General features: G+C 47.3%; 1 protein-coding gene across 2 annotated transcripts in view; it reads left to right on the top strand.

Annotated features, from left to right (window-relative positions):
* Positions 1–12,661, top strand: part of IFT122 (intraflagellar transport 122) — a 120,938-nt gene that overhangs the window by 106,416 nt on the left and 1,861 nt on the right. The window lies entirely within an intron of this gene.

Here is a 12,661-nt window from a genome sequence, read left to right as displayed (position 1 = left end):
AGCGGGGGGCCGGGGACAGAAAAACCACCAACGCTCTGCTGATCCTATAACTGCAGAGTCCAGACCTCCTCTAGTAACATCAGCACAAATTCTACACCCCCGCTGTGCAGCCGTACATCACAATGCCGAGCGTCGGATGGAGTGGTGTAAAGCCGCCACCACCACTGGACTCTGGAGGAAACGTGTTCTGTGCAGTGATGGATCACACTGCTCTATCTGCGTCTGATGGAGAAGTATGGGATTAGTGAATGCCAGGAGTACATTACCCCCTGACGGCATTGTGCCCACAGTTCGGTTTGGTGGAGGAGGGGCAAGGCTCAGGCCCTTAGTTCTAGTAAAGGGAAATCTTAAGACATTGTGGACAGCTTTGTGGGAACAGTTTTGGGAAGACCCTTTTCTGTTCCCCATGACTGTGCCCAGTACGTAACGTCCATACAAACATTGAGTGGGGAGAACATGACCGGCTGTACAGAGCACCAACCTCAGCCCCATCCAATACTTACATATAACAGAGATTGGGAGTCGGACCTCTCCCCAAACATCAGAGTCTGACCTCAGAAATGTTCTTATGGAAGAAAGACAAAAATTCCCACAGACGCCTTTACCATGTTATAGATATCCTTTTCCCAGAAGAGTGGTAGCCGTTATATGTGCAAAGGAGCAACTCTGACTCCATATTAATATCAATGAAAGGTCAGAAAAGCTCATGGAGCCAGATGTGGAGGGTGCACATACTTTTCTCTGTATAAGGGTTATCGCTTCATGCACTAGATGTGTGATCTGTAGGATATATGTGGATTTATACATCACTGCAGGATGATGGGCTCCAGGGAGGTTACAACTGAGCCCTTTCACTGACCCTGGGACGAACAAACCGGGAAAGATGTTAACGACAGGTCCTTATACAGATTAGGAATACCCTAAACCTAACCCTGTTTTGTCCCTGCCTGAACAGAGAGGTTGGCACCCTAAAGTAAGGCTGCTTTCACACATCAGTTTTTTGGCATCAGTCACGATCCGGCGAAAAAACTGATGCGACGGATCTGGCGGAAAACGGATCAGTTGCATCAGTTTTTTCTATTAGTTCCTTCAGTTTTTGGATGGATCCGTTGTGATACTGAGCATGCTTAGTTCCAAAAACCTGATCCGGCGGCTGTATCCGTTTTTTTGCCGCATTACGCCGGATCCGGCATCCTTAGGCTTCCATTATAAAGCACGCTGTACAGCACGGGATCCGGCGTGATACGGTTTTTCGCCGGAGAAATGTTCCCATCAGCGTTCCATCCGGCCGCCGGACAAGCAGATTTTGCCGGATCCGGCACAATCTGGCGCTAATAGAAGTCTATGGGGGGAAAAACGGATTCGACAGCAACAGACGCTGGATCCGTTTTTTCAGGGTTTTGCCGGATTGTGCCTGATGGCAAAAAACTGATGTGTGAAAGCAGCCTTACACAATGTTGGCTGACCCCTGAGTGTCCTTAACTGCGTCCTAAACTATAACCGAAGTGTAACACAAAACATCATTGAACATTAAAAAGTGCACAAAGGCAGAGGGTGAGACACATTGTTAGACGTATTCACATAGTCGTACAGGGAAGACAGAAGAAACAGGGAAAAAAAGCTAAAGACTTAAGGAATAAGTGGAACCCCTCCAAATCCCAAATAAAACAGATTTGGAGTATACTGGGAAGGGAAGCACAAACAAACCGCAGGGAAATGCAAAAGCGATAACTCTGTAAGATTATCCAACACTAAGGAGCTGGGACTCCAAATATCCATCATACTTGGAATATAGTCAGCTCTGAAGGCGTGTGCATGGCAAATATAAATGGACCCTCCCAAGATGTGATAGGGCATACAACACAAGGAAGTGAACACACCTGAGTGTAAATAGAACAGAAAGGAAAGACAAGAGAACTAAAAGCAGTTGGAACGAAACAACACATACGATAGCCCAACGTAGAGGGAACCCGACCACACAACCAGAGGTCACCAGATCGAGCCCTGGAGTCGAGCCATGACAGTAAGTATTAAATACGTCACCAATTTTTGTAAGCAAATAAATACATTTCTAAAAAAATTCTATTGACATGAATTTCTTACCAGATGTCGTTAACTACCCATCCAATCCACACAGGCAAAGAAGTCAAACCATAGATGTCCATAAATGAAAGCCCCACTCCAGTAATTTTTTTTTTTTATTGCATCGCTGGAGTGGTGCTTTAAATTTTAGTTTCCTGACCCCTGTGTCATACTTGCCGCCATCTTCTTCTATTACCACCACCGCTCCTGTTGGTCTTCGGCGATTTGTGACCTGCCCACAGCTCCAGTGTTTGCTGTAGGTCAAAACTCAATGCATCTCTATAAGAGACTTGTTCTGGCTTCGTTCTGGCTTTCATACACTTATATTGAGAGCGTGTGACGTAACTTCTGACTTCCAACCAGTCAGAAGTCACTGTCATAAAATGGCACCGTTATACCGGAGTGGAGCTAAAAAGGCTTGAAAACGCAGAGGGTGAGTATAGTACCGGGGAAAAAGGGACTTAAATTTAAAATGCCACTTCAACGCTGAAAAAAAAATGTTGGAGTGGTGCTTTAAGTTATGTGTAATAATGAGAAATAACACATATTGAATGCATAAAGAAAGAGAGGTGCAACAAGCCTTGGAAAGTTCTGACACCAGCTGAAATCTATCAGTAATTAGAAAGCAATCCTGCTACTTAGTGAAGAATAATATCAGCTGGTTGAGCTGAAGGCCTATAAAAAGGTGTCTCATTTCCAAGGTGCCACACAAGAAACATCTCATGATGGGTAAAATCAGTGAGCTGTCTCAAGATGTTTGCAACCTTATTTTTTGTAAAACATAGTGATGGCATTTGTTACAGAAGAATTTCTAAACTAATGAAGGTTCCAGTGAGCGCTGTTGGGGACATAATCCAGAAATGGAAAGAACATCATTTTACCATAAATCTTCCATGACCAGGTGCTCACCGCAAGGTTTTTAGATAGAGGAATGAAAAGAATTATCAGAAGAGTTGTCCAAGAGCCAAGGACCATCTGTGAAGAGCTATGGAAAGATCTGGAATCAGCAGGTACAATTGTTTGAAACAAACAAACAATGCACTCCCCCTGCATGGCCTGTATGCACGCTCCTGTATGCACGCTCACCACGCAGGACTCCATTGCTGAATAAAAAGTATCTTCAAGTGCGTTTAAAGTTTTCTCAACAATATTTAGACAAGCCTGTGAAACACTGGGAGATTATAGTCTGGTCAGATGAGACCAAAATTGAACTCTTTGGATGCCATAATACACACCATAATTGGAGACCAAAAGGCAAATCACCCCAAAAACACTAACAGTGAAGTGTGGAGGTGGGAACATTATGGTGTGGGGCTATTTTTCTGCATACGGCACTGGCAAACTTCATATGATTGAATGAAGGATGGCTGGACAAATGTACAGAGACATTCTTAATAAAAATCTGCTGCCATCTACCAGGATGATGAAGATGAAACGAGGGTGGACATTTCAGCAAAACACACGGCCAAGGAAACTGTCAGTTGGTTTGAGAAAGAAAATAAAGCTGCTAGAATGGCCGAGCCGATCACCGGAGCGGAATCCAATAGAAAATGTATGGAAGGAACTAAAGCTCAGAGTTCATAGAAGGAGCCGGGAAGAGTGTTTGTGTGGCAGATTGGACCAAAATCCCACTTGAGCAATGCAGGCGACTAGTTTCTCCATACAGGAGGCATCTTGAAGTTTCATTACCAACAAAGGCTTTTGTACAAAGTATTAAATTTCATTAAGCGTGTTCAATACATTTTCCCTGTGTTATTTCTCATTACACATCATTACCGTATTTTTCGGACCATAAGACGCTCTTTTTTCCCCCCAAATGTTGGGGGAAAGTTGGGGGTGCGTCTTATGGTCTGACTGTGGCTGCGGGGAATGAGGTGCTGCGGTGGAGCGGGTCATCGGGGGCACGAGCAGGCTGTAGCTGCCTGCTGTGACCACGTGGGCCCGCTCATTACATATGCACGCCCATCCTCCCGCCCATCTCTCAGCGCAGAAGCCGGCGCTGACAGGTGGGCGGGGGGACGCGCGCATAGTAAAGAGCCGGTCCGCATGATCACCCCTGGCAATTACAGCCTGGAGTGATCATGTGCGGCTGTATTCACTGCTCCCCGCGCGTCATTATCAGCGCGGGGTGCAGTGAATCAGTACACTCACCCGTCCCCGTGTGTGGAGCCGTCCCCCTGCAGCACGCGATGTCTTCCTGTCTGTGCCGGTCACCTGATTTGTGCTGATCAGCTGACCGGCACAGACAGGAAGACATTGCGTGCTGCAGGGGAACGGCTCCACACACACAGGTCAGTGGTGCAGAGAGGAAGATGATCGGCTGCATGGAGTGAGGAACAGGTGAGTAAAAACGTTTATTTTTTTTTCTCTGTGCTATAGGATACAGGCGATATACCAGGATGGTATATGAGCACGATGGGGGCATATAGCAGGATGGGGGTATATGAACAGGATGGGGGTATATGAACAGGATGAGAGTATATGAGCAGGATGGATTGGGGAATATGAGCAGGATGGGTGGGGGGTATATGAACAGGATGGGGGTATATAAACAGGATGGGGGGTATATGAACAGGATGGGGGTATATGAACAGGATGGGGGAATATGAGCAGGATGGGTGGGGGGTATATGAACAGGATGGGGGTATATGAACAGGATGGGAGTATATGAACAGGATGGGAGTATATGAACAGGATGGGGGGTATATGAACAGGATGGGGGGTATATGAACAGGATGGGGGTATATGAACAGGATGGGGGGCATATGAACAGGATGGGGGTATATGAACAGGATGGATGGGGGATATATGAACAGGATGGGGGTATATGAACAGGATGGGGGTATATGAACAGGATGGGAGTATATGAGCAGGATGGAAGGGGGGGTATATGAACAGGATGGGGGTATATGAACAGGATGGGAGTATATGAACAGGATGGATGGGGGGTATATGAACAGGATGGGGGTATATGAACAGGATGGGAGTATATGAGCAGGATGGATGGGGGGTATATGAACAGGATGGGAGTATATGAGCAGGATGGATGGGGGGTATATGAACAGCATGGGGGTATATGAACAGGATGGGGTTATATGAACAGGATGGGAGTATATGAGCAGGATGGGGGTATATGAACAGGATGGGGGTATATGAATAGGATGGGGGTATATGAGCAGGATGGATGGGGGGTATATGAACAGGATGGGAGTATATGAGCAGGATGGATGGGGGGTATATGAACAGCATGGGGGTATATGAACAGGATGGGGTTATATGAACAGGATGGGAGTATATGAGCAGGATGGGGGTATATGAACAGGATGGGGGTATATGAATAGGATGGGGGTATATGAGCAGGATAGGGGTATATGAACAGGATGGGGGGTATATGAACAGGATGGGGGTATATGAACAGGATGGTAGTATATGAACAGGATGGATGGGGGTATATGAACAGGATGGGGGTATATGAACAGGATGGGAGTATATGAGCAGGATGGATGGGGGGTATATGAACAGGATGGGAGTATATGAGCAGGATGGATGGGGGGTATATGAACAGAATGGGGGTATATGAACAGGATGGGGGTATATGAACAGGATGGGGGGTATATGAACAGGATGGGGGGTATATGAACAGGATGGGGGTATATGAACAGGATGGGAGTATATGAACAGGATGGATGGGGGATATATGAACAGCATGGGGGTATATGAACAGGATGGGGTTATATGAACAGGATGGGAGTATATGAGCAGAATGGATGGGGGGGTATATGAACAGAATGGGGGTATATGAACAGGATGGGGGTATATGAACAGGATGGGGGTATATGAACAGGATGGGGGTATATGAACAGGATGGGGGTATATGAGCAGGATGGGGGTATATGAACAGGATGGGGGGTATATGAACAGGATGGGGGGTATATGAACAGGATGGGGGTATATGAACAGGATGGGGGTATATGAACAGGATGGGGGTATATGAGCAGGATGGGGGTATATGAACAGGATGGGGGGTATATGAACAGGATGGGGGGTATATGAACAGGATGGGAGTATATGAACAGGATGGATGGGGGGTATATGAGCAGGATAGGGGTATATGAACAGGATGGGGGGTATATGAACAGGATGGGGGGTATATGAACAGGATGGGGGTATATGAACAGGATGGTAGTATATGAACAGGATGGATGGGGGGTATATGAACAGGATGGGGGTATATGAACAGGATGGGAGTATATGAGCAGGATGGATGGGGGGTATATGAACAGGATGGGAGTATATGAGCAGGATGGATGGGGGGTATATGAACAGAATGGGGGTATATGAACAGGATGGGGGTATATGAACAGGATGGGGGGTATATGAACAGGATGGGGGGTATATGAACAGGATGGGGGTATATGAACAGGATGGGAGTATATGAACAGGATGGATGGGGGATATATGAACAGCATGGGGGTATATGAACAGGATGGGGTTATATGAACAGGATGGGAGTATATGAGCAGAATGGATGGGGGGGTATATGAACAGAATGGGGGTATATGAACAGGATGGGGGTATATGAACAGGATGGGGGTATATGAACAGGATGGGGGTATATGAACAGGATGGGGGTATATGAACAGGATGGGGGTATATGAGCAGGATGGGGGTATATGAACAGGATGGGGGGTATATGAACAGGATGGGGGGTATATGAACAGGATGGGGGTATATGAACAGGATGGGGGTATATGAACAGGATGGGGGTATATGAACAGGATGGGGGTATATGAGCAGGATGGGAGTATATGAACAGGATGGGGGGTATATGAACAGGATGGGGGGTATATGAACAGGATGGGAGTATATGAACAGGATGGATGGGGGGTATATGAACAGGATGGGGGTATATGAACAGGATGGGAGTATATGAACAGGATGGATGGGGGGTATATGAACAGGATGGGGGTATATGAACAGGATGCGGGTATATGAGCAGGATGGATGGGGGGTATATGAACAGGATGGGGGTATATGAACAGGATGGGGGTATATGAACAGGATGGGGGGTATATGAACAGGATGGGAGTATATGAACAGGATGGATGGGGGATATATGAACAGCATGGGGGTATATGAACAGGATGGGGTTATATGAACAGCATGGGAGTATATGAGCAGAATGGATGGGGGGGTATATGAACAGGATGGGGGTATATGAACAGGATGGGGGTATATGAACAGGATGGGGGTATATGAACAGGATGGGGGTATATGAGCAGGATCGGGGTATATGAACAGGATGGGGGGTATATGAACAGGATGGGGGGTATATGAACAGGATGGGGGGTATATGAACAGGATGGGGGTATATGAACAGGATGGGGGTATATGAACAGGATGGGGGGTATATGAACAGGATGGGGGGTATATGAACAGGATGGGAGTATATGAACAGGATGGATGGGGGGTATATGAACAGGATGGGGGTATATGAACAGGATGGGAGTATATGAACAGGATGGATGGGGGGTATATGAACAGGATGGGGGTATATGAACAGGATGGGGGTATATGAACAGGATGCGGGTATATGAGCAGGATGGATGGGGGGTATATGAACAGGATGGGGGTATATGAACAGGATGGGGGTATATGAACAGGATGGGGGGTATATGAACAGGATGGGAGTATATGAACAGGATTGATGGGGGGTATATGAACAGCATGGGGGTATATGAACAGGATGGGGGTATATGAACAGGATGGGGTTATATGAACAGGATGGGAGTATATGAGCAGGATGGATGGGGGGGTATATGAACAGGATGGGGGTATATGAACAGGATGGGGGTATATGAGCAGGATGGGGGTATATGAACAGGATGGGGGGTATATGAACAGGATGGGGGGTATATGAACAGGATGGGAGTATATGAACAGGATGGATGGGGGTATATGAACAGGATGGGGGTATATGAACAGGATGGGAGTATATGAACAGGATGGATGGGGGGTATATGAACAGGATGGGGGTATATGAACAGGATGGGGGTATATGAGCAGGATGGATGGGGGGTATATGAACAGGATGGGGGTATATGAACAGGATGGGGGTATATGAACAGGATGGGGGGTATATGAACAGGATGGGGGTATATGAACAGGATGGGAGTATATGAACAGGATGGATGGGGGGTATATGAACAGCATGGGGGTATATGAACAGGATGGGGTGTATATGAACAGGATGGGGGTATATGAACAGGATGGGAGTATATGAACAGGATGGATGGGGGGTATATGAACAGCATGGGGGTATATGAACAGGTTGGGGGTATATGAACAGGATGGGGGTATATGAACAGGATGGGGGTATATGAGCAGGATGGGGGTATATGAACAGGATGGGGGGTATATGAACAGGATGGGGGGTATATGAACAGGATGGGAGTATATGAACAGGATGGATGGGGGTATATGAACAGGATGGGGGTATATGAACAGGATGGGAGTATATGAACAGGATGGATGGGGGGTATATGAACAGGATGGGGGTATATGAACAGGATGGGGGTATATGAACAGGATGGGGGTATATGAGCAGGATGGGGGTATATGAACAGGATGGGGGAATATGAGCAGGATGGATGGAGGGTATATGAGCAGGATGGATGTAGGGTATATCAATAGGATGGGGGTATATGAACAGGATGGGGGTATATGAGCAGGATGGGGGTATATGAGCAGGATCATATACAAGGCAGGAGGATCATTACCAGGATGGGGTACCTTAGTAGAGAATTTGGGGACATTACCCCCATAACAGTGTGTCATGACCACATTTTTTTGCTTAAAGTTTTATTTTCCTATTTTCCTCCTCTAAAACCAGGGTGCGTCTTATAGTCCGAAAAATACGGTAATTTATGGACATCTATGGTTTGATTTCTTTGTCTGTGTGGATTGGATGGGTGGTTACTGACATCTGGTGAGAAATTCATGTCAATAGCAGCTTTAGAAATATATTTACATTAAATATATTACAATTGGTGACGTGCGCAATACTTATTTTCCCGCTGTGTATACATGTATACTCGCAGTGTGGGTGGTTTCCATATTGCTTTCTCGTTCATTAATGTTCCTGCCCTATAAGGAAACCTCATGACTTATTGCTCCTTCCACGCTAATATCCGGATTTAGGCGTGTGGTGTTTCTGTCTGTTTCCACATGACAGCCCCCACAAGACGTATACAAATGTAGCTACAAATATGCCAAGTAAACGACATCCATATGGAGGAGACGTTCTTACACGCACAGCGTATCCGTCCTACAAACGACATCTTGTAATCGTTACTAATATATATAAAGTGTCATAACATCACCGAGCCCTCCGATGCAAGCGCAGCTCCTGATTTATTATTGTACTATAGCCGCCATCTGCTGTTTATACATCGCCAGCGTAACGCTCGCACCGGAGGAGCTTACAATCTAATTCTCTCCAGCAGATAAACACACACAAACCCCACATTACACCTTCATAAGAAATCAATTAACATGGGAAGATCAACATTCTGCAAATGTAAGGTTCCTCTATTAATCCAGTCATGGCCTCTTACCACCCACCAGAGTCACAAGCTACTTGTCAGGGTAATGTAACTGCAGTGTTGCCGTATTTTGTCACCCATAGACTTTAATAAGTGTGTTTCCTTTTAGCAGCATATTAGCTTTATGCAGGGAGCTCCCCCTAGTGGTGGCTGCAGACAGAATCTTATCATGTATCACTGTATACAGGGAGCTCCCCCTAGTGGTGGCTGCAGACAGAATCTTATCATGTATCACTGTATACAGGGAGCTCCCCCTAATGGTGGCTGCAGACAGAATCTTAGCATGTATTTCTGTATACAGGGAGCTCCCCCTAATGGTGGCTGCAGACAGAATCTTATCATGTATCTCTGTATACAGGGAGCTCCCCCTAGTGGTGGCTGCAGACAGAATCTTATCATGTATCTTTGTATACAGGGAGCTCCCCCTAGTGGTGACTGCAAACAGAATCTTATCATGTATCTCTGTATACAGGGAGCTCCCTCTAGTGGTGGTTGCAGACATAATCTTATCATGTATCTCTGTATACAGGGAGCTCCCCCTAGTGGTGACTGCAGACAGAATCGTATCATGTATCTCTGTATACAGGGAGCTCCCCCTAGTGGTGTCTGCAGACAGAATGTTATCATGTATCTCTGTATACAGGGAGCTCCCCCTAGTGGTGTCTGCAGACAGAATGTTATCATGTATCTCTGAAAACAGGGAGCTCCCCCTAGTGGTGACTGCAGACAGAATCTTATCATGTATCTCTGTATACAGGGAGCTCCCCCTAGTGGTGACTGCAGACAGAATCTTATCATGTATCTCTGTATACAGGGAGCTCCCCCTAGTGGTGGCTGCAGACAGAATCTTATCATGTATCTCTGTATACAGGGAGCTCCCCCTAGTGGTGTCTGCAGACAGAATGTTATCATGTATCTCTGTATACAGGGAGCTCCCCCTAGTGGTGGTTACAGACAGAATGTTATCATGTATCTCTGTATACAGGGAGCTCCCCCTAGTGGTGGCTGCAGACAGTTTTATCACGCATTTTTATAGTTGTTTGTAGCAGAGGGTTTGGAGGTCGGTATCAGGGGAGAGATGTGGGAGGATAAAGTATGAACTTTAATTTGGCTTATGAGCCCTGATTTTCTTGTGAAATGTTTTTTTTATACCAAGAGTCGATTTCGTTCCGTGTGTCACATCAGTCATTTTAAGAGGCACTGGAGAAAGGACTGCAGAGTATTAAATTGCACATTGAAGTGTCCGCATAGCATTAATTACTGGACAGTGGGTTAATCTTTCTCTAATCCGCACAGCAGGGTTTAGCAGGCGGTTAAGTGATACGTCTGTCATTTAGAGCTATATATAGTCAGGCTGCCATAGGCTCTCACCAGCAGAGAGGCCAGGCTGACCTCTGTGCGAGTGCAGAGACCCCAACTCCACGTCCAGGGACCAATGTGCTCAGTACAACACCGGGTCTGTAGTATTGCTTGTTGGGCAAGTATATGGGTATGTGGCCCATATCCGTCTCCACAGCATTCAGCCCTTGTCCTCACATTCTGCAGCAGGTATATGGGTACACGGTCCTGTCTCCTCCGCAGCAGCGCTCATCCCTCATCTTCACACTGTGCAGCAGGTATATGGGTACACGGTCCTGTCTCCTCCACAGCAGCGCTCATCCCTCATCTTCAAACTGTGCAGCAGGTATATGGGTACACGGTCCTGTCTCCTCCGCAGCAGCGCTTATCCCTCATCTTCACACTGTGCAGCAGGTATATGGGTACACGGTCCTGTCTCCTCCACAGCAGCGCTCATCCCTCATCTTCACACTGTGCAGCAGGTATATGGGTACACGGTCCTGTCTCCTCCACAGCAGCGCTCATCCCTCATCTTCACACTGTGCAGCAGGTATATGGGTACACGGTCCTGTCTCCTTTTCTGCCCTCATTCCTTGTCGCCACACCCAGCTTCAGATATACAGGTATATGGTCCTATCTCCTCTGCAGCGCTTGTCCCTCGTCCTCACACCCAGCAGCTGGTATAAGGGTATGGTCCCGTTTCCTCCTCTGCAGCACTCATCCCTCATCCTAACACCCAGTAGCAGGTATACAGGTATCAGTCCTGTCTCCTCCTCTGCAGCGCTCATCCTCACACCCAGCAGCAGGTATACAGGTATTGGTCCTGTTTCCTCCTCTGCAGCACTCATCTTCACACCCAGCAGCAGGTATACAGGTATTGGTCCTGTCTCCTCCTCTGCAGCGCTCATCCTCACACCCAGCAGCAGGTATGCAGGTATTGGTCCTGTTTCCTCCTCTGCAGCACTCATCCTCACACCCAATAGCAGGTATACAGGTATGCGTCCTGTCTCCTCCTCTGCAGCACTCATCCCTCATCCTCACACACAGCAGCAGGTATACAGGTATTGGTCCTGTTTCCTCCTCTGCAGCGCTCATCCTCACACCCAGCAGCAGGTATGCAGGTATTGGTCCTGTTTCCTCCTCTGCAGCACTCATCCTCACACCCAATAGCAGGTATACAGGTATGCGTCCTGTCTCCTCCTCTGCAGCACTCATCCCTCATCCTCACACACAGCAGCAGGTATACAGGTATTGGTCCTGTTTCCTCCTCTGCAGCGCTCATCCTCACACCCAGCAGCAGGTATGCAGGTATTGGTCCTGTTTCCTCCTCTGCAGCACTCATCCTCACACCCAATAGCAGGTATACAGGTATGCGTCCTGTCTCCTCCTCTGCAGCACTCATCCCTCATCCTCACACACAGCAGCAGGTATACAGGTATTGGTCCTGTCTCCTCCTCTGCAGCGCTCATCCCTCATCCTCACACCCAGTAACAGGTATACGGGTATGGGTCCTGTCTCCTCCTCTGCTGCGCTCATCCTCACACCCAGCAGCAGGTATACGGGGATGTGTCCTGTCTCCTCCGCAGCAGCGCTCGTCCTTCATCCTCACACATAGGCTTTGCAGGATTATCTTTCAC

The sequence above is a fragment of the Anomaloglossus baeobatrachus genome, chromosome 8 (genome assembly GCF_048569485.1).
Source record: "Anomaloglossus baeobatrachus isolate aAnoBae1 chromosome 8, aAnoBae1.hap1, whole genome shotgun sequence".
NCBI lineage: Eukaryota > Metazoa > Chordata > Amphibia > Anura > Aromobatidae > Anomaloglossus > Anomaloglossus baeobatrachus.
This window is presented reverse-complemented; position numbering and strand designations above follow the sequence as displayed.